This window comes from Atractosteus spatula, chromosome 9, assembly GCF_055471065.1.
Source record: "Atractosteus spatula isolate fAtrSpa1 chromosome 9, fAtrSpa1.hap1, whole genome shotgun sequence".
In the NCBI taxonomy this organism is placed as follows: domain Eukaryota; kingdom Metazoa; phylum Chordata; class Actinopteri; order Semionotiformes; family Lepisosteidae; genus Atractosteus; species Atractosteus spatula.
This window is the reverse complement of record NC_142714.1, coordinates 31,462,985-31,483,074: the sequence shown is the minus strand read 5'-3', so window position 1 is coordinate 31,483,074 and position 20,090 is coordinate 31,462,985.

The following is a 20,090-nucleotide window of genomic DNA, read 5'->3' as shown; positions in this document are numbered from 1 at the left end:
GATGAGTCATCGCTGCGCTCTTGTGGTAATTTTGGTCAGCCGGCCACTCCTGGGAAGGTTCACCACTGTTTCATGTTTTCGCCATTTGTGCCACTGTGGTTCGCTGGAGTCCCAAAGCTTTAGAAATGGCTTTATAACCTTTTCCAGACTGATAAATCTCAATTACTCTGTTTCTCATTTGTTCCTGAATTTCTGTGGATCGCAGCATGATTTCTAGCTTTTGAGGATCTTTTGGTCTACTTCACTTTGTCAGGCAGGTCCTATTTAAGTGATTTCTTGATTGAGAACAGGTGTGGCAGTAATCAGGCCTGGGTGTGGCTAGAGAAATTGAACTCAGCTTTCCAAAGATGTGATAAACCACATTTGATTTATGTTTTAACAGGGGGGGGGCAATCACTTTTTCACACAGGGCCATTTAGGTTTGGATTTTTTTTCCCTTAATAATAAAAACCTTCATTTAAAAACTGCATTTTGTGTTTACTTGTGTTATCTTTGTCTAATGTTTCAATTTGTTTGATGATCTGAAACATTTCAGTGTGACAAACATGCAAAAAAATAAGAAATCAGGAAGGGTGCAAACACTTTTTCACACCACTGTATAGTAAAGTCACATATTGTAGCTGCAAATTTGATCCACTCCAGTTTGCCTTCCATCCGTGAAAGGAAGTTGATAAAGCTAAAACTTTTCAGTTTTTTTCTTCTAGATGTTCTTTACAATCATTTAGAGCAAAAACATTCTTCAGCTAGACTTCTTGTTGTTGATTTTTCTTCAGCCTGTTGCCACATAATTTGGATGAAAACATCATCAGCTTTTCAACTTGGCATGAGGTTTATTAGTTTTCTGACCAATAGAACACAAATGTACAGTAATTGTTTGGCATCTGACCCTGTTTGTACTTCTTATGGTTCACTATAAGGCTGCAGTTTTTCTCCCCTCCTTTCCATCTGATGACTGTTGGAGAAACTTTGAAAATCATTATATCATCAAGTTTGCTGATGATAGTGTATTAGTTTCTCTTCTCTCAGAGCCTGGGTAAACACGTAGACCAATTCTGGACAAATTTGTCAACTGATAAATTTGTCAAGCTAAAAATACTATTTTTAGATGAATGTGCCAAAAACTAAAGAAATGATTGTTGACAAAGTAATGTAATTCCCACAACAATCCAAGGTGAGTCTGTTGATATACAGATGCAGCCATTCAAAACAAGCAGGGTATGCTTCGGTAGAACATGGTGGGTGTGTCGCAGTATACCGCGCTGTACTGTATGCAAATTAGATTATGTTAATAGTATCCGGAATCACCTTGCAAAACCGGCAGGTGGAGCTAATAAAGTTTAACCTCTCCTGTACAGCATTTGAGCTGTCACCAGAAAACATCTGGTTTCAAATCTTGATCACTGCTGAGGGACAATCTTTATTCAATTAAGAATTTAAGTTGTATGCTCTTTAGAATTTTAAATTTAAACTGTGTATTACAGCATGTTAATCATTATACATTAAAAAGTTGGTATATTTTATGAAAGCAAGATTGTTCAGTTGGACAAAAGTACGCAGCCTACCATCTTTATCATAAATATTTTAATTATGCAGAAATATTTTATGCATCAAAGTCTTTAACTTGGTAATTTACATGGGTTCTGGCTTTAACATGCTTGTTCTAACATTATTAATGTAGCACTCTCAGGTTGAAGGAGGTATGCACCCTCGCCGCTACATTACATTAAGCTTATATTCTGTACTTCATAAAAAAGTTATAACGTTTTATCCTTTTCCAAGAATATGTACAGTAGTAAGAACACCACTTGCTGTTATTGTAAAAAGATAAATGTTGTAGTGATTTAACATTACTTGATAGCTATATTAATATGGAATCATGTAACTAAGCAGCTAAAGTATCACAAGTGGACATTTTGGAAACATTTTGACATTTGTTTATTTTTTAAAAAAACTTCTATTGTTCTTGTAGTAGTAATGGGCATTACAATGTAGTGAGCTACACCCAGACGGTTCAAAACATGATCAGAGCATTACTGTATAGCTGAATGCATAAAAATAGTCCACTATTATAGTTTGTTGTTGGCTCTGGCATGAATTTGTGTATCTGGATAAATTAAGTGATGATATTGTGATTAAGGATTTCTTCACTAAATTCTTTAAGTTAAACAAAGCAGGGAAGAAGGATTATTTTTACAATTGGCACTCCGAGATTCTGACTGATTCAATTTCCCTCATTTAGCTGAAACGGATAAAGAAATCATGCAGTAGTTATATGTATTGGAAGGTGCTCTGTTTTATTAATAGACACTCCGACTCAAACCTGTGTCGTACAGTGATATACAGTAGACATGGGTAATGTCACCCCCATTAAACAATGTGCTTATTGCACAAATCCTGCTAAACTAGAAGCACTGCAGAAGGTGATGAACTGTACATTATTTACAGAAGCACAGTTGAGTTTAAAGAAGGAAGTCTGTGAAGACCGGGGTAAAGTTAGCTTGAAGTTCGAAAATGATTTTGGCATGCCTGTAGCATTTTCATAAAACCTCTTAGAGTTACGAAAACACTTGCTGTATATACAAAGTACATTGTGAAATTTTTCACAGCCTTCACTATGTCATTTTTACGCCATTTTTTTTACCACGCACGAATATTCTTATGTCCATATCTTCCCAAGGGAAACACAGAAAGCCTTCCAACTAAATGCATTTTATAGACCTTTACTTGTGAAAGTTTTCACAGCCTCTACATAAAACTATCAGTGAGCTAATTCTCTTTTTGTAAACCTCAGGTTTTCCATCGATGCATAATTCCGCACTAATTGGAACCCTTGGGGACCGATGTGTACACAAGTTCACAATGCGAGATATACTGCTCAATACGGCTTTGTGCAAAAAACCCATATATCACCATAGGGAGCAGAACAGCACAGTCTCCAATTATCCAGACTATAAGCACTGGAATAAAGCTTTGTTTGATTTCTGAAACCCACTCTTTATGTCCTGTTTTCATTCAGGTAAAGGTCAACTACAGATGCAGCCATTCAAAATGCACAGTACAAACCCGTACTGCAGGCATCTACGTGTGCGCCACCGAGCCCTACCGCAGTACGTGATTGACTGGCCAAAATGACCGACAGGGGCACTCGTGGTGCATTGGTCGGTAGTGAAAAGATTTAATCATTTAATCTCTTTACTGTGCACATTTTAATCCGCTTAGTATATTTACAGTATATGGAATTTTAGTATAGGGAAATTTTAGTAGCTGAGCATAAAAAGAATAGGAGCATAACACATCTGCGGTCATAAACGATATTAATTTAGAAACATAAACATATTATGTAAACTGTATATTGCTGGTTTTGGTATTTTAAAGAAAAAATACACACTAGTATTCCATTTCTTCCTAAATATTTTAAGCATCAAAGTCTTACATGTGGTTATTTCGGAAACGTTTTTACGTTCCTTGCTCCTTCTGACCATGTTACTGTACGTTTATATAGTATACAGTACTTTGTGAGAAAAGTGATAGTTTTAAGATTTTCTGCAAATACGCTTGATACCGGAGTAAACAGAAGCATACTTTTAGAATTTGATTCATAGGGAATAAATATGGAATCGCGTATCTAAAGAAATTTATAGCGATAAAATTACAGTATATTCATGTACTGTAGCACAAACAGTAGTATATACACATATCTATTGATATGTGTACGGCTGTTTCAGTGCTTGTAATGTTCAAGTTCAAGTTTATTGTCATTATACTCATATGCAGATATATGGTATAACGAAATGCTATTTAGCTAGCTCTCGGACATAAGTAGTACAAGAAAAAAAACAACAACAACAATACAATTGTATAACAAAAGAAAGACAGAGACAACAGGCAATGTGCAAAACAACAAAAAGGTAACAGGTTATGTGCAAAAATATGCATCAACAGAATAAAATAAAGGGATAGAAATTATGGGGAGTGAGCTTTTGACATGTATGGTAGAGGTAGATTTTCAATGTGTGTTTGGGTTTTTGGTAAGAAAGAAAGAAAGGAAGAAGGCACTGTGAGGTTCAGATCATAGGTGAGAGGTGAGGTGAGAGTGAGAGTGAGAGAGGCTGGGAGTTTAATAGTTTGATAGTGCGAGGGTAAAACCTGTCTCTGAGTCTGGTAGTCCGGGCCCGAATGCTCCGGTACCGTTTTCCAGATGGTAGCAGATCATAAAGTCTGTAGCTGGGGTGTGTGGGGTCTTTGATGATGCTTAGAGCTTTCCTCAAGCACCGTCTGTCATAAATGTCCTGGATAGATGGGAGGGCAACCCCAGTGATGGACTGGGCAGTTTTCACCACCCGCTGTAGGGCTTTGCGGTCAGCAGCACTGCAGTTGCCATACCACACTGTGATGCAGCCTGTCAGTGTGCTTTCTGTAGTGCATCTGTAAAAGTTAGTGAGGATCTGGGGATATATCTTAGCCTTCTTCAACCGTCTTAGGAAGTACAGGCACTGTTGCGCTTTCTTGATCAGACATGTGGTGTTGAGAGACCATGTGAGGTCCTCGGTGATATGGACGCCAAGGAATTTAAAGTTACTGACCCTTTCCACTTCAGTCCCGTTGATGTGGATAGGAGCATGTTTGGTTTGCAGTTTCCTGAAATCAATGATCAGCTCCTTGGTTTTCCTGACGTTGAGGGTGAGGTTGTTGTCATCACACCACGTTGTAAGGAGATTGACCTCCTCCCTGTAGGCCCTCTCATCATTGTCTGAGATCAGACCTACAACTGTGGTGTCATCGGCTAACTTGATGATGGAGTTGGTGTTGTGTTTGGCCTTACAGTCGTGGGTATATAGGGAGTAGAGCAATGGACTAAGCACACACCCCTGGGGGACCCCAGTGTTCAGAGTTAGTGTGCCGGAGGTGTGGTTTCCAAGCCTGACAGCCTGAGGTCTGCCTGTCAGAAAGTCCCGAATCCAGTTGCAGAGGGTGGTGTTGAAACCCAGTGCACTGAGTTTCTTGACTAGTTTCTCTGGGATGATAGTGTTAAAAGCTGAGCTGAAGTCGATGAATAGTAGTCTTGTGTATGTGTTCTTTTTGTCCAGATGGGATAGGGCAGTGTGTATGGCAATGGAGATTGTGTCACCTGTGGATGTGACTGTATCAGTAGTGTGATGGCTTAAGTGCCTGGCTTATAAGTGAGAGGTTGGGTGCTTAAATCCAGCTGTCGCCATGGGTTTTCTTTTAACAAACATTTATTTGAAAAACTAAAATAGCAATATAATGGACACTCTATTGACTTTTTTATATTTATAAATATCACAACATATTCGAATCTAAGTAATTTATTAATAACAATGGATAGTTTCAAACTGTTACCGATCTCATTATCTCATTATCATCGATATGTGAAAAAAGTGAATCCTGTTTTTTTTAAGGTGTAGCGGCAATGCTTATTAATAAGACATAATTAAGTGTTGCTGTGCTTTCCCAAATGAGGCCCCATCTCTCTCTTCATCTCTGTGCAGCCACAGAGAAGCTATTCATGCAGGCTGATTTAAAGATGTTTTCTTTTGATAAGGGACAGCTCCCAAATGGGGATGCCCTTAGCTAAGCCTGGCTATCATGATCAATGGTCATCCATTGGCACCTATCTATCTAGGGAGTGCCAGATGGACATCTGGACTGCATTCCAAAGTGTCAGGAGTAAGTGACTCATATCTCACCTTGATCAACCAATCAGGGACTGGTAGGGTCGAGTAACCCACGTGGGACTCTGATGCCCATGGAACTTTCAGCCAATGAATGAGCTGAAGTTCCTCCAGGTAAAAACAGGCAACACAGAGCTCAAAGACTATTCTAAAGACTTTTCTAAGGAGAATTCTAAAGGAGAATTCCAGGGCAGGACGGCCCAGGAGCAGGATTCACACCATGTAAATGTTTTATGATATGTCTATGTTGTGAATGTCTGTAGATTGTATCTTATTTTTCGTTTTTGTTTCACCTTAATTTTATAAGGGAGAGTGTCATAGAGAAGACTCCCTTACCCCCATCTTGATTAAAATCGCAAACGTGTGTTTCATAAAATATTTATTTTTCACAATCTGGCAATGCCAGACAGAATCCACATTCACCACAGCCAAACTGCCTTGCAGATCAGAACATCAAGGAAGAAAACATTACGCCCGGCATTTCAACATAATTGCTTTAACTCGCTAATGCATTACTGTAACAGTCCAGGTGTGGCAAGCATCTAATGTCTCCTGACTTGGGCGAAAGGAACCCGTCTTTCATTGGAAGACAATGAACATATTCTACCCGTACATGAGAATATAATAATATAATATATATATATAATAATATAATTTCAAAATCTTGTGACTTTTGAAATTTACTGGGGGTGGACCACATCAGTAAATTTCGATGGGTCCAGAGGCAAAAGTGCCTTGCCTTGCAATCTCCGGGAAATTAGTAGCATGGTGAATCGGAGATTCACACTTACTTTGTGCGACTGGAAAAGAATACGTGATCGGATCACGGAAGTGCTTAGAAGAAGGAGGCGCTCTTTTCCTATAGTTTAACAGTCTGTCCAGAAAGAAAACATTCTTGTTAAACAAGAGTGTGGCGTAACTTTTTGTCAATGAAAAAGTGTGTGTGTGTGTCTCTCTCTCTCTCTGCTGGCGCAAGGGCGCGGTGGGGTGCTGTACCAGCTGTACAGAAAAATAAAGTGCCCCTTTTCATTCAACGACTGTGAGTCACTGTGTCCGTAATACTGTACAGTATACTGTATAAGAATGCCACAATATTATAAACGCCCCTTAAGCTGGGCAATCAATTTTTTAATTTTAAAATAATAAAAAAATGCGATATAATGATGTGTTCCTGCCTAACTTAAATTGCATGACTTTAAAAGCGATAAAAACAAGTTTCGATAATGACCACTTTTTGTGCACGAAAACACAACTCAGGCACAGAAGGGTTAAAAAGAAAGTCAGACAGTTGGGGGGGGGGGGGAACTGTTACCCATCCTGGATGAACCGGTTAGAAGATAGGTGGATTTACACCTGTCTTCTAACCGGTTCCAATTTTAATGCGATACGAAAGACATTATTCATAAAAAATGATCTTGTACAGTCTGTAAACTGAAAATGTATGAATGAGACACGTTGCGTATTGCCTCTTTTTACACTTGGAAGAACATTCCAATATTAAGCTATTAACTTTCAGCATAGCTTTCTCACCATCTAGATTTATTTTTCATACCATTGTGAAACAAAGCAGCAGTGTATCGTACTTCCTCTTGGGATCAAACGTGGAAAGATTTGATTGTTTTTTTAAAATACATTTTAGAAAAGTGCAATCTATACTAAAAAGCTGTATTTATTTAATACCACTTGATAGTTATATTAATAGAGATAAGAATTCAAGTTGATACTGTTTAGACTTTTAATTCTTTTAAACTGTATTACAGCATTGTACATGTAGTGTGCTCTCACGAGGCACCAGTTCTGTAGGGGTTTGGGCATTTACTGGGACAATTATTAATTGTGGCAGTAAATCACAAAATGATTCTTTTAATGATCTTAGAATCCAACCATGCGGTATAACTCAAACAAAGCACCCACACACAGGTACTAATACACTAAAATACATTTATTAATACATAGAATGTGCATATAAACCTAACAGATCTTATCGTGAGGGTTAGCAGAATACAAAAGGTATATATTCATTCAGTCAAGAAGTTACACATACCAAGAGGACATGCATTCAGTATAGCATTCAATTAGACCGTTTCGTAAATGAACTTGGTTACAACTTCTACACTAGATACTCAAAACAAGTACATAATTCTTAGGAATTAAATTGATATCATCTAGTTGGGATAACAATTGAATTCTCGAGCTGTAATGCAGTGAAGTTGAATACTCATCCAATCTCCAGGGATTCAGATCTCCTGCAGGCACAAAGAAGCAGTTGCAGGCTGGTTGCTGTCCAATCCGCGCTCTCTGGCTCGGTGCCAGGCCATGCTGTGCGGCTTGCAATGGTGCACTGCTGATGCTCTCTGAAGACCGGCTAGTTAGTTTTGGCTGAAACTAGCAAGAGTTTGTGCACAGGAGAAAAATGACTGTGGGTCCCAGCAGGTCAGGAAGAAGACCAGTTCGTTCCTGATGGTGCGCTAGTTCTGAATACTGATTCAGCTGTCCACAGTTCCAACCTGTTCACGAGGCTTGCTGCTGATGCTAACCTCAGGTGGATCCTTTGGTTACGCGCTGGCAACCTCCGCTCTCAACTCTTAGAACAAAGGAAAGTTCTGGCATTCGGACACACTGGCCGTTACGTGGTTGTTCAGGTTGAGTAGGAAGATGTTCAGGAGGCGCACTGCGAGAATGTCCTGCCCTTGGGAGCCTTTCTGCTCTTGGGCACTGTCCTGCCCTGGAATTGTTCTTTAGGCCCTCTGTGTTGCCTGTTTTTACCTGGAGGAACTTCAGCTCGTTCATTGGCTGAAAGTTTCATGGGCATCAGAGACCCACGTATGTTACTCGGCCCTACCAGTCCCTGATTGGTTGATCAAGGTGAGATATGAGTCACTTACTCCTGACACTTAGGAATGCAGTCCAGATGTCCATCTGGCACTCCCTAGACGGATAGGTGCCAATGGATGACCATTGATCATGATAGCCAGGCTTAGCTAAGTGCATCCCCATTTGGGAGCTGTCCCTTATCAAAAGAAAACATCTTTAAATCAGCCTGCATGAATAGCTTATCTGTGGCTGCACCACAGAGATGAAGAGAGAGATGGGGCCTCATTTGGGAAAGCACAGCAACACTTAATTCTGTCTTATTAACAAACATTGCCGCTACATACACATTAAACAAGGTGATATATTTTGTAAAAGCAAGATTGTTCAGTTGGACAATATAAAGCAAGTATGATTTTAATGTTTGTAATCTATTCTCTAACATTCCAATGTTAATGCAACACTGAAGATATTATTAATAACCTTTTAAATCTGAAGGGAGATCTAAAGGGATCCAGACGGTTCAGGTCCCTGCTCAAAATTCAGAGGGAAAGACGGTAACGTCACTGTGTAGGCGAGCAGACACACCCTCGATCAATCGAAAATAGTTTTGTGGTGTATGCATAGATTAAACTTTTCTAAAATGTATATTATTGTTTATTTATATTATATTCTCATGTACAGGTAAATATGTTCATTGTCTTCCAATGAAAGATGGGTTCCTTTCGCCCAAGTCAGGAGATATTAGAAGCCTCCCACACCCGGAATGTTACAGTAACAGATTAGCAAGTTAAAGCAATTACGTTGAAAAGCCAGGAGTAATAATCGTTTTCTTCCTTGATGTTCTGATCTGTAAGGCAGTTTGGCCATGGTGAATGTGGATTCTGTCTGGCATCTCTATGACACACCACATAGCTGCCAGCACACTGCACCATGCTCGGCCACCACTACGTCACACCACACAGCTGCCAGCGCACTGCACCATGCCCAGCCACCACTGTGTCACACAGCTGCCAGCACACCTCACTGTGCCCGGCCACTACTGCGTCACACCACACAGCTGCCAGCACACTGCACCGTGCCCGGCCACCACTGCATCACACCACACAGCTGCCAGCACACTGCACCGTGCCCGGCCACCACTGCGTCACACAGCTGCCAGCGCACCTCACTGTGCCCAGCCACCACTGCGTCACACCACACAGACGGTGTGACGTGAAAGACGGTGACTTCAACGTGCAGGCTAGCAGACACACCCTCTAATGTCAGGCGTATGGGTTAAATATATTTAGATCTTTGAATTAATATTGTTATTGATTTCTTTAGCCTCACAGCATTGTCCAATAATACTCTTCTTGTGTCTAATTTTTAGTTAAGCAGGATTTGAGCTGCAGACCATAAAAAAACAGAATTCACTTTTTTCACATATTAATGATAATGAGATCGGTAACAGTTTGAAACTATCTGTTGTTATTAATAAATGACTTAGATTCGAACATGTTGTAATATTTAGAAATATAAAAAAAGTCAATAGAGTGTCCATTATATTGCTATTTTAGTTTTTCAAAGAAATGTTTGTTAAAAGAAAACCCATGGCAGCAGTTGAATTTAAGCACCCAACCTCTTGCTTATAAGCCAGGCACTTAAACCATCACACTACTGATACAGTCACATTACAAGCAGTGAAACAGCCGTACACATATCAGTAGATATGTGTGTATACTACTGTTTGTGCTACAGTACATGAATATACTGTAATTATATCGTTATTAATTTCTTTAGATACGCGATTCCATATTATATTCCCTATGAATTAAATTCTAAAAGTTTGCTTCTGTTTACTCCGGTATCGAGCGTATTCGCAGAAAAACTTAAAACTATCACTTTTCTCACAAAGTACTGTATACTATATAAACGTACAGTAACATGGTCAGAAGGAGCAAGGAACGTAAAAACGTTTCCGAAATAACCACATGTAAGACTTTGATGCTTAAAATATTTAGGGAGAAATGGAATACTGGTGTGTATTTTTTCTTTAAAATACCAAGACCATCCGTATATAGTACAGTTTACATACAGTAATATGTTTATGTTCCTTAATTAATATCTTTTATGAGCATGTGAAAGGCATGGTGAATCAGAGATTCTCAAGACTTACTTTGTATGATTGGAAACAAATGCGTGATCGGATCAACGAAATGCTGTGTTGTTACTTTTTGTCAATGAAAAAATAAAGTCTTTTCGTTTACAAAGACAGTTACAAAGAATGTTTACCAGGGAAATACTTTGAGTTTTCAGCTTGTCCAAGTTCATTCATTATTAATACTATTAGTAATTTCTTCTGTAAAGACTTTGATGGCGACAGCTCAAACGCTGTACATGAGAGGTTGAGCTTTATTAGCTCCACCTGGCGGTAATTCCGGATACTATTATCTTACTTGCGGTATTATGCAGTATTATATGGTAACCTATACCGCAACTTGCCCACCGCGTTTTACCGCGGTATAACTGCTCGTTTTGAATGGCTGCATCTGCATATACACAATACTGCTGATAGCAGGAAAATTCCTATTATTTACTCAGCAGCTTATTGAAAACAGCACCCATGATGTTCAAACTGATTTTTTACACAGAAGAATGACACAGCTTTGCGTTGTGAATCTCTTTTTCTCATGCTTTTATTTAATGTGGCACTAAAAAAATGTGGCAGAAAAAAGTGAACCCTGTTTTTTTGATAGTTAAATGTAACGTATGTTTGAACACAGTCTTGCAAATTAATGTTTTTACAAGACGTGGAAGTGCAACAATTTATCACAGTGCGAATTTTAATACTAATTAAATGACCGTGGGCACTTTTCCTCCCCTTCTACATTCTCCGATTAGAATAGGCGAACTTTCTAATGAAAGACAGTCCCCCTTCCCCCACGGACAGGAAAAGTGCCCGCAGGCACTTAAACTTAATATCAACTTAATATGGTCAGAAGGAGCATGTAAAAACGTTTCCGAAATAACCACATGTAAGACTTTGATGCTTAAAATGTTTAGGGAGAAAGTGGAATACTGGTGTGTATTTTTTCTTCAAAATACCAATACCAGCCATATACAGTTTGTAACGTAGGGATTTCTATATTTATGTCTTTATTTAGTGGTTACATTAGTGACAAAAGCTAAGCTTTTAGCTTCAGTAACTTGTACGCCGTATGGCATACATGTTTGTAATGACAATATAGTGTCGATAATATTTATTGTCAGTAATAATATCAGTAGCAGTAGCACACTTCTTATGGATGGTCGACCAGGAGTGAGCCAGGAGCCAGACTGGTCAGGGCACATGCCAGAGACCAGCCCAAACATAGAGTGCAGGAAGGACTGCAGGAAGACTGGTCCAAAAAGTACAGTAAGTGGCTGCCTGCTTCTAGTTGACTGGAGTAACTACAAAAGTCACAGCAGTGTTTGGCTACTGACTGGTACAGGCTGGAACTGTCTGTGTGGGCTGAAGCAGAGACTGGCTTGCAGGGGACCGGAGTAGCTGTGGAAGTTGGAACAGGCTAGCATGGAAACTGGAGAGCCTGTATCTTGAGCCAAACAGGACAGAGCATTCGTCATTGGGGTGGTTTACTGGGAACACATCAGGAGTGAGGAAACGAGATCCAGAGAGCCAAGCATGTTCGGTTAGGATGGATTGATGCTTACTGGTTCTTGATTTGAAGCAGAGCGAAATGGCTGTGATTGTCACAGTTGGCTGCTGCAGTGAGTGGCTGCGGCTCTTAGTGGGCCGGAGAAGCTGTAGAAGTCACAGCTGAGCTTGTGAAGCTGTAGGAGCCTCAGCAGGCTGGTGTGGGGACTGGCTGTTTCTTGTAGCAGAACAGCTAACTGTAGAAGTTGCATCAGAGGTCGGCTGCCAACTTGTAGCAGACTGGTGAGGCTGTTGAAGTTGCAGCACGTTAATGAAGTTTAAGTGACTGCAGCAGGCTGGTGCAGACCAGCTGCTGCCTTGTAGTGGATTAGAGAAACTTGCAGCATTGCAGCGTTCTGTGACAGTGATTGGCTATTGGCTTATAGCTGTCCTGAATGGCTGTAGAAGTCTCAACAGAGATTGGCTGCCACCTTATAGCAGGTCAGTAAAGCTTTAGAAGGCACAGCAGAGACCAGGTACCCACTGTTAGATGCTGAAACAGTTGCTTCAGAGGTAGGTTGCTGACTGGAGTAGCAGCTGTTATGGTCACCACTTGGGCAGCCAGTAAAGACTTGCTACTGACTAGGATAGTGGCTGCTACAGTCACAGCAGAAGTTGGTTTCCAACTGTGAAAGTGGCTGGCTGCTGACTGGGATTGATGACACTGAGCAAGTACTCATTGTCCAAGGCTTAGACTAGTTCAGGGATCTGCTAACTGCAAAGGGTGTGCTAGCATGTCCAGACAGGAGTGCGATCAGAACAGTATTGCCAGTGAGAGATCAAAGATGGAGCGCCCCTTCAGTGGTAGTCAGGAATTATTGGATGCATGCTTAGTAGGGATAAAAGGATGGACGGAAAGCCAAATGGACCACGTCTTTGATCCATGGGACAGCTGTGATTCCTCGTTGGAATGCTTTTATTCTTCCTGGGCAGCTGCAGGCTGTGAGCCACTGTTGGCCTGCAGTGTGACAAGCTGTCTTTGTGAGACGCACTGGATGTGCTGTTTAATGGATCTGATGACATAATACCTGCCAATTGTTGCCCGCATGGATGATGCATCTCAGTGGTGGATTTACTGGCCCCCCAATTGTGTGTAATAGATTATATATACTGTACAAAGCCAATAAATTATGTACTACAGAGAACCTGACTTTATGAAGTTTGAAGTGTTCAGGCGCTGTAGAATAGAAAATAGAAAATATTATGGACACTATATTGACATTTTTTATATTTCTAAATATCACAACATGTCCGAAGCTAAGTCATTTATTAATAACAATGAATAATTTCAAGCTGCTACTGATATTATTACTGACAATAAATATTATCAACATTATATTGTCATTACAAACATGTATGTAATGTCGGCAATACGGCGTACACGTTACTGAAGTTTAGCATTTGTCACTAATGTAACCAGTAAATAAAGACATAAATATAGAAATCCCTACATTACAAACTGTATACAGATGCAGCCATTCAAAATGCGCGGGCGATACCGCATTATTTTCCGATGCGCTTTACGCAGTCTACCACAAGTTACCGGTAAATACCGCTAGTTACCGTAAATTCTCCTATAATACCGCAAGCAAAATAATAGTATCCAGAATTTCCGCAAGGTGGAGCTAATAAAGCTCAACCTCTCATGTTTGAGCCATCGCCATCAAAGTCTTTAACGAAGATATTACTAATAGTATTAATAATGAATGACCTTGGACAAGCTGTAAACTCAAACTATTGCCCTGGTCCACATTATTTTTTTCATTGACCGTCTTTGTAAAAGTAACACCACAGCATTCGCAATCACGCATTTGTTTCCAATAATGCAAAGTACAGTGATTCACCATGCCTTTCACATGCTCATAAAAGAGATTGATTTAGGAACATAAACATATTACCGTATGCAAACTGTACTGTATACAGTATGTATATGTATATTTAATGTCTTAACTGTGCCCGTTTAAGTATTGAATATTTATATGGAATTTTACCACTGAAGGGAAATCTTAGTACCTGAGCATAAAAAGAATAGGAGCATACTGTAACCCGTGTGAAGGCCATAAACGATATTAATTTTGGAACTTAAACATACAGTATATGGCTGGTCTCGGTACTTTAAAGAAAACATAAACACCAGTATTCCATTTCTCCCTAAACATTTTAAGCATCGAAGTCTTTAACTAACGTGATACCGGAGTCAACAAGCATACTTTTAGAATTTGATTAAAAGGGAATATAATATGGAATCGCGTATCTAAAGAAATTAATAACGATATAATTATATTCATGTTGCAAAAAAACTGCAACGGACATAAAAACTCCCTTGCTTTTAACAGAGCGTTCCATAATTTCTAACTACGAAAATTATTTAAACTGCAACACTTATCATTCAACCAGAGCTCGAAATATCACAAGGATCCTCTAGAGCACAGCAAAGACTGTATTAAAAGAATCGCGTATCTAAAGAAATTAATAAGATATAATTATATTCGTGTACTGCGACAGGGCTGTGTAGGGCTGTTTCACCTCTCTCTTCATGTGACTCTATTCAAAAGCCATTTAGCAAAGAGGGGATGAGAAGAGTGACAAACTAGTATACAGTACTTTAGATCTTTTTTTCTGAACCGGGGAAAATCTGATCATGTTTCTCTATAACAATAATAAAAAACATTGCCACACCCGGACTGTTAAACCAACGCATTAGCACGTCAAAGCCCATTGAGGAGCCGGGCGCAATAACTGTTTCGTCCCTTGATTTACTGATCTGCATTAATTACAGAAATCGAGTTCCTGCTCTTTGCAGACGACCTGGTCCTGCTGTCGCCCACAGAACAGAGGCTGCGGCAGAACCTGGCACTGCTGGAGCAGCACTGTCAGACCTGAGCGCTGACAGTCAATCCGGACAAGACCAGAGTTATGGTTTTCCAGAAAAAAAGCCAGACCTCCATTAGTCTTCCTGAAATCGTCGGATTATGAACGAATAAAAGCATCTTATTAAAAACACATTTGCGTTTGTTTGGGAGCTATATTATGTATTTTTCATATATAAGATATAATGATGTGTTCCCGCTTACACATCGCACGACTTTAAAAGCTAGAAAAACAGGTTTCGATTCACATTATCTGGTGAGCCTTGTTTTGTCAAAGGACAGCACAAAAAAAACAGACATTGTGTGGTACAGAACGGAGCTCAGTCAATTCAAACAAGTTCAGCGCTGATTCAGTTTAAAAAAAACTGCAACTGACATAAAAACTCCCTTGCATTTAACAGAGCGTTTCATAATTGCCAACTATGAAATTTATTTAAACCGCGACACTTATCATTCAACCAGAGCTCGAAATATCACAAGGATCCTCTAGAGCACAGCAAAGACTGTATTAAAAGTATACTAGTGACAAACTAGTATGCTTTAGATATTTTTTTCTGAACCGGGGGAAATCTGATCATGTTTCTCTATAACAATAATAAAAACATTATTTTACATATCACCTTTATGTGATATCACCTTAAGGACAGCACATACAAGGGTTAATTGCACAATGGACCGCGCAAAGAAATTTAAAATAGTCTTCCTTAGGTGTAAGGGCAGGAGTGGATCGCAGAAGGCATAATCAGCAAATTAGGAAAAAAAAGAACAGGACAGGTGAGACGTTTATCCAGAGAGCGAGTGATCAGAAAAAGGAACAGCTGTTACGCCCAGGTTTTACGCTCTCTCTCTGCTGAATGAATAAAAGCATTTTATTAAAAACGCATTTGCGTTTGTCTGGGTATTTACTTTGTAATCTGTGGTTTACATCTACTGTATTGCTTTGAGATGCCACTTTTAAAGGTGATATGTAAAATAAAGTTTTTTATTGTTATAGAGAAACATGATCAGATTTTCCCTGGTTCAGAAAAAAGACGATTAAAATCTGTAATCTTTCCACTTGTATGTCATCAGAAAATACAAGAAGTTTCTGCTTTGTGTAAGAATGGTATCAAAAACTAATCTAAGTGGTGAGAAAGCTGTGCTCCTCAAAGCGCTTTACAGGATAAAAACAACAGCAATAGTGTTAAGCTGGGCAAACGATTTTTCTATAGAAATACAAAATGAGATATAATGATGTGTTCCGGCTAAGACATTAACGAGTACAACCCCCCTCTCTGCGGGAGTGCTGGCTGTGACGAATTAAACCGGTTTCACAGGTATTTTCAAAGTAGAAGGGGGTGAGATTTCCAGCGAAAGACACCTCCCCCCCTCAAAAACCCAGTAAGTACAGTACTTACTAGTTAAGAAAGCTAGGCTCCTCAATGAAATCGCTTTAACATGCTAATGGGTTGGTGTAACAGTCCGGGCGTGGCAAGTTTCTAATGTCAACTCGACTCGATTGGAAGACAATGAACATATTCTAGCCCTAAATGAATTAATAGCAAACATGGTTTACATAAAAGACATTTTTCCAAGAAAGTTTATAATAATACGATCTATAGTTGAAATCCGAGCCTAAATAAAAAGAAAAAGCATTTTCATAGAGCAATCACGCTGTGTTTATGTAGAAGAAGCAATTAGGTTTATAAACAATCTAATTACTTATTCGTTTAAAACGCTATATAAAATAAAGTTTATTATTAATTTGCTGGACAGAGCGGTGAACATTATTATGGATAAGACAAAGATAACGATCCTGATCAGTTTAGAAATCTGTGTACTCTGTAAGGTTTTTACTTCTTAAACTTTTAAAATACACGTTTTTAATAGAAAGAAATCATCTTCCTGGTACAGTATGTACAGTATAGCAAACCAGCACATCTTTTTTCTCCAATCAGAGGGGTTAGACGCTCGGTTAAAAGCAAAGGAGATTGTCTGTTATAGTGGACATAAAAACAAGAGTTCGCTGGCATTATATCCTAGAAGACACAGATCGGCGCCAGACCAGGAGAATGCCCGCAGCGTAAAAGAAAATGCCTGATGAACTAGGGATTGGACAGTTTCCAAGTGCTTGTACAATCGATGGAAATGTTCAAATAAATGTGCAAAAGAAATAAACAAAATAATCATTTATTTCTTTATCATATTGGCTAGCTAATGTCCTCTCTTTGCTAGTTAGTGGCTGTGTTTCTGCGTTGGGTAGCAACGGGTGACTGTTCTCAGGCAGAAGATGTAAACAGCTTAATTTTCGTGTTAAATAATTTCTTAAAATTAAAATTCATTCCATACAGCAATCACATATTTGGGAACCGTTTCATAAAACTTTCATGCTTAAAATTTTTAGGGAGAAATGGAAGACTGATAATGGAATGGAATGGAATGAATGATATGAATGAATGATAAGTGTCGCAGTTTAAATAAATTTCGTAGTTAGAAATTATGAAACGCTCTGTTAAAAGCAAGGGAGTTTTTATGTCCGTTGCAGTAAAAGAAAATGCCTGACAAAGTAGGGCTTGGACAGATTCCAAAGGCATTTTTGCAATTTACGTTGCATTGTCCATTGTGCTGCTGTAATACAGTTTAAAATAAGTCTAAACTGTATCAGCTTTATTTCCTTAGATACGCGATTAAAAAAAATAAATTTTTTGAATCCCCGGCGGAACACATTCCATAAGATTCAGCGCTTTTATATATCGCCTTTAAAGGTGGCTTCTCAAAATGCTTTACAGGAGAAAAACAACAATAACAGCAACAACAACAATATTGTATTTTATTGCACTTTGAAAACCAAGTAATAACTTAACTATATGTGCAAACGTTTTATGATATGTCGCTGTTGTGAATGTCTGTGGAGTGTATCTTATTTGCCTGTCTGTCCTGGCTCTCTCGCTCGCCCTCTCCCCCCTCTCCCTCAATTCAATTCAATTTAAGGTGCTTTATTAGCATGACAGATGGGTACAATCGGTGTTGGGTATTTACTTTGCTTTGAGATTCCACTTTTAAAGGTGATATATAAAATCAAGGCTTTAACTTGCTTTAACTCTGCAATGTATTTAAAAAATAAAAACGATTACAATCTAATCTTTCTACGTTTGATCCCAAGATCCCAAGAAAAATAAATCTAAACGGGGAGAAAGCTATGCTGAAAGTTTATTAAGATACTTAGAAGACAAAGATATTAATTTATGTTGCATTTGTCTGATTGTGAATCAAAAAACACATATATTTAAACCCGCGTTTGCGATTTAAATCAAAACGCGATTTAAATCAATATAAATGTTTATATTGTAACGCCTAGGTGACTATTCATTGTTATTAAAATGACTTAAATTCGATCATGTTGTGATATTTAGAAATATAAATTTGTTTTGTGCGAGTGAGGTTTTATTTAATCTCTGACCAAGGGAAACGTTTCATTTTTTTAAAGAAATGTTTGTTAAAGAAAAAGTCATGGTTCCACAGTGGGATTCAATCACAGACCATGTGACATGGGAGTCAGGAACCTAACCCACAGTGCCACCGGCAAGGTCACATGCAGAGTGCTGAAAAAGCACTACAGAAACATTATCAACAGACAATGTACAGCGTGTACTATTCTTGTGTTGCGGTACATGAATATAATTATATCGTTATTAACTTCTTTAGATACGCGATTCCATATTATATTCCCTTTTAATCAAATTCTAAAAGTATGCTTGTTGACTCCGGTATCTCGTTAGTTAAAGACTTCGATGCTTAAAATGTTTAGGGAGAAATGGAATACTGGTGTGTATTTTTTCTTTAAAGTACCGAGACCAGCCATATACTGTATGTTTATGTTCCAAAATTAATATCGTTTATGGCCTTCACATGCGTTACAGTATGCTCCTATTCTTTTTATGCTCAGCTACTTAGATTTCCCTTCAGTGGTAAAATTCCATATAAATATTCAATACTACAACGGGCACAGTAAAGACGTTTACTGTAAATATTTCTACGACAGACCAACGGACCATGAGTGCCCCTGTCGGTCAACCAATCACGTACCGCGGTACTGCGCGTCATCGTGCGTCACAATGCGCAACGCCGTAGTCAATTACCTCCGGTACGTGTGTGTACCGCGCACTTTGAATGGCTGCATCTGTATGGCTGGTATTGGTATTTTAAAGAAAAAATACACAGCGGTATTCCACTTTCTGCCTAAACATTTTAAGCATTAAAGTCTTACATGTGGTTATTTTGGAAAGTTTTTACGTGCTCCTTCTGAACATATTGTTTATATACTTTGTGAAAAGTGATAATGTTTTAACCTTTCTGTGAACTCGTTCGTTATCAGTGTAGTGTCCTCTCACAAGGCACCAGTAATGTAGGGGTTTGTGCATTTACTGGGACAATTATTGATTGTAGCAGTAAGTCACAAAATGATTCTTTTGATGGTATTAGAATCCAACCTTGCGGGATAACTCAAACAACGCACACACACAGGTACTAAAACACGATAATACATTTATTAATACATAAAATGTGCATAGAAACATAACAGATCTTATTGTGAGGGTTAGTAGAATACAAAAGGTATATATTCAATCACGAAAAGTTACAAATACCGAGAGGGACATACATCAGTATATCATTCATTTAGACCGTTTTGTAAATGAACTTGGTTACAACTTCTACACTAGATACTCAAAACAAGTATATCACTCAAAGGAATTAAATTGATATAAACTCAGGTTGAGGTAACAATTGAATTCTTGAGCGGTAATGCAGGAAGTTGAATACTCATCCAATCTGTGGGGATTCCGATCTTCAGCAGACACAAAGAAGCAGTGGCAGACTTGTTGCTGTCCAATCAACGCTCTCTGGCTCAGTGCCAAGCAGTGCTGTTGGCTTGCGACGTGGTGGGAGAGATTCCTGCAATGTGCTGCTGATGCTTTCTGAAGACCAGCTAGCTAGTGTTGGCTGAAACTAGCAAGAGTTTGTGCACAGGAGAAAAGTGACTACGGGTCCCAGCAAGTCAGG